Source organism: Leuciscus leuciscus (assembly GCF_965113295.1).
Source record: "Leuciscus leuciscus genome assembly, chromosome: 21".
Taxonomy (NCBI): Eukaryota; Metazoa; Chordata; class Actinopteri; order Cypriniformes; family Leuciscidae; genus Leuciscus; species Leuciscus leuciscus.
In genome coordinates this window covers 1,687,928-1,691,913 of record NC_138745.1, presented here as the reverse complement: position 1 = coordinate 1,691,913, position 3,986 = coordinate 1,687,928, and the positions used below count along the sequence as shown (strand labels likewise).

The 3,986-nt window shown below is 34.4% G+C and overlaps 1 long non-coding RNA gene across 2 annotated transcripts; it reads right to left on the bottom strand.

The window, feature by feature from the left end:
- Positions 1–545: 545 nt before the first annotated feature.
- Positions 546–3,088, bottom strand: LOC309485674. 2 transcript variants are annotated; one of them, XR_014201251.1, is made up of 4 exons: positions 2,980–3,088; positions 2,024–2,075; positions 1,880–1,944; positions 546–1,203 (listed from the first exon to the last, which is right to left on the bottom strand). It is a non-coding gene; the product is annotated as an uncharacterized lncRNA (long non-coding RNA). The 2 variants fall into 2 exon arrangements; XR_014201252.1 differs by lacking the exon at positions 546–1,203 and adding an exon at positions 1,677–1,769 and having other exon boundaries at positions 1,876–1,944.
- Positions 3,089–3,986: the final 898 nt, after the last annotated feature.

The following is a 3,986-nucleotide window of genomic DNA, read 5'->3' as shown; positions in this document are numbered from 1 at the left end:
TGTGCTTCGCCATAATACTAAAATAGTTCAAATTGTAGAAAATTATTCAGATTGTTCAAATGCACAGAAATATTTGCAGAGACACACACATGCTGTCAGTAGGGGTTCAGCGAAAAATCGGCAGCTGGCAGCAGGAAGTAGCTGCCACTGGCAGCTGACGTCAGCTGCCGCTAATAACCGGAAGTCGGAGGTGGATGCCGCTTTTAGCAAGGCAAATAAATTATTATATCAATGTATATATATCATTTTAGTACTTATTTAAATAAATTACTTAAATTTGTAATTATTTTGTAATTGGTTTAAAAAGGTTTATCAAATATAAATTAAGTAACGAAGATCATAGACAGTACAAAAAAACAAACATTAAGCTACACTTGAAATTATGAATTTGTACGTGTATAAATATAATTTGTGTACATGTTTGTCAAATAATGAAATATATACATAAATGAATGCCTATATAATAATATTGTATATTTATTAAACGTACATAAACATTCATTAAACAAATAATGAAAGTCATGTCTAAAAGAAGAAAAAAAAAACATTTTCTCAATGACCTTTATTTAAAAATCATATTTTGCTATCATTTAAGTTCAGTTTTACATTTGTAGTATTTCAATACATTCTTGTCTTTGTTTTATAAAACAGCTGTAACTTTGAAAACAGGCTTGATATTTGTTGTTCTGAAATCAGAATGAACAATTCTGAACTAGATGTTAAAGTTCATAAAAAACTAAGTTGGCTTGAAAAAGAAAGTTTGAAAACGTTTTACAATGTTCTAGCATGGTTTAACATGATTTACAATGTTTCTAGTGTTAGGGGATAACAGCTTAAAGACCCAGGACCAGATATGATGAAAGAAGACCAGGAGTCGTGAGGTTCAATCAAATAAGTAAAAATTTACTGAAGAATAGTTTCATTGGTAGAGCCAGGCGTCAAAGTCTCACGGGGTTGCAGGCCAGAGACTCTACTGTACACAAAATCTCACACCAGTTATACCATTTCCAAGGGCATGATTGACATCAGTAAATACCGGTTGGCTACTTCTCATTGGCAAAAGAACAAAGTTAAAACAATTCTACACTTATGGATAGATAGGAGGGGTAAGTCGACATTGTCATCCGAGTCCAAGATGGTCCGGTGATGACCTCGGAGGTCGTAGAAAGGCGTCTTGGGGTCAGCTGCTGCATATCACAAGACCTGCACAGAGCATTCAACACACACACACAAAAACACAATGGAATCACAGTTCCTCCAAAAGTAGTACAGATAATGTTCACTTTAAAGAAATACACATAAAAGTACAATTCTGTGAATCAGATCACATAGTGTTTAACCCCTGTAACCTTAAGATTAGTAAGAAAGACAGATGTTAGAAAAAGATAGATAAGTTAGAAAGAAATACAGACATACGTTAGAAAAAGAAAGAAAGAAAATAAAGAAAGACAGATGTTAGAAAAAGATAAGTTAGAAAGAAATACAGACATACGTTAGAAAAAGAAAGAAAGAAAATAAAGAAAGACAGATGTTAGAAAAAGAAAGAAAGAAAGAAAGAAACTTTAGAGTAATGTTGCTGTCAGAGCATAAACAATATCTGCAATATGAATAAGTTACGACGATAAAAGTTCAAAGCAAAGGGAGACTTTTTTTAAATTTTATTTTTTACAGAAATCACTTTAAGGACTACAACAAACAACTGGTGGGGACTACACAAGCTTCCTCCTGGGCTAGTGACATCACTAACCTTAACACACACACACACACACCTGAAAAACAAAATTCATTGGGATCAGCCTGATGTCTTTTGATAATTATGGATGTTGGGTTATCCGTAAAATAAATGTTATGGGGAAACAAAACCACCGTAATAACTTACCATTAGCATGAATACACTGCAGTCCACAGATCCCAACTGAGCTGGAACATCCTGGAAAAAAAAATCTAAATGGAAAAACTAACATTTTATTTATACACTAAAGATAGTAAAGAAATCAAAATTGTTGTAACATGAAATCAATACCTTATTTTTAACAAGCTTCCAAGATCCCGGATCCATCTTTATTGCAATTGAGCTTAAAAAGAAGGGGGAAAAAGTTAGTTATTTTATACACATGAGAGAAAGAGAGAGATGAACTCCGTGTTTACATTTACATTTACATTTATTCATTTAGCTGACGCTTCTATCCAAAGCGACTTACAATTGCTATATATGTCAGAGGTCGCACTCCTCTGGAGCAACTAGGGGTTAAGTGTCTTGCTCAGGGACACATTGGTGTTGAACCACTTAGCCATGTTGCAGCAGTAGACAGTAGCATACCTGAACTAGGGAGCAGGTGTAATTTATTTTTTAAATGCCACTGTCTATGCCTATCTAAAGCCAGAGAACAAAGTGTTGAACTGAACCACTGGACTAATATGTAAAACTTTGAAGCCCGGTTTCACAGATAGGGTTTAGATTATGCCAGGATTAGGCCTTAGTGCAATTAGGACTTTTATAAATATGCCTTAGAAAAAACATTACTGTTGTGAATCTTAAAAGAAACAATGGCACTGATATTTTAAGATACACAAGTGTAATTTGCTTTCAGTTAAACATGCATTTTAGTCTGGGACTAGTTTGAGCCTTGTCTGTGAAACTGGGGGTGAAAGTTATATGGAAAAAGTGAACAGTTCCAGTATATTTTGAATAGATATATATAAAATAATTATATATATATATATATATATATATATATATATATATATATATATATATATATATATATATATATATTCTGGTCTCATCTGGTGATTGGGTCCCATCCAAAACATGATCAAACTAAGAAAATAAACAGACACTGAAATGTCAAATTTTCGATACAATCTAGAATTTGTATAAAAAAAAAAAAGAGATAAAAAACAGAATGCCTTTTGCCTGCTTTGATCAAGACAGGATATAATACATTTGAACATTATGTTCATTATGTGAAAACATACCAGTGAGTTTGGTTGGTTTTGCAACTGGAAATCTGGGGTTTCCTTCCTGGCACATATGCTTGTCCATCCCCAGCAATCTGTGACAGGCTGTGGTGAACTTGGTGAAACTACAAAAAAACAGAAGTTTAGAATATGGTGAAGTAATGTTGATTAAAATGGTGTTTTGTATTAAAACATAAGTTAGATAATTTGGGATATGTTTTGTTAGCGTTGCACGTGTATCATCAAGGCTGAGCTTGTCAATTCCAATAAATCAGCATGAGCTTTATTCTAATCAATAGATTAAGTTAACATGTTAACAAACGCTAATATTTAATGATAATGGTAACGTAAGTTAGTATTTGGAGTTAATGATAGCCCCTCACAAACCAGGTGCACAAGCTGCGTTTCTACAAATGATTAAATTAACCAATTCAACTTAAGTAGACACAGATACACTGTCTCTAACATAAAAGTTCAACTCCAACGTACAGAGCAACAATTATTTATTAATCTGATAATATACGAACTTACCGAGCCAAATACCGCGGCCATTACTGAAGATTCGCCGGCGCTGCTCTCGCTTGACTTCCAGGTAAATGTGATTGGTTGCTACTACGTTGGACGATACTGATTGGCTGCCAAGAAATGGCAGGTCCCTCCTAATATGGCAGGGCTTCCGGCTGTCAACGGCAGCTACTTCCTGCTGCCAGTGGCAGCTACTTCCTGCTGCCAGCTGCCGATTTTTCACTGAACCCCCTCTCCATGCTGTTGAAACTTTTTTTTTTTTTTTTTTTTTTTTTTTTTTTTACCAAACAAGTGCAACACACACACAGCAGAAATATTAACACTGGACTGAACACAGATATGCTCACAAAACACAGTAAACTGAAAAAGATTGAAGTGTTAACAGTTAAGCATTGAGGAGTTTGGTCAGGTGACACATGTATCGGCCAATCAGATCATGGAGTGTCATTTTGAATGGCAGTGTTTTGAAATGGCAAACATGACTTTATGTCGGATTGTGT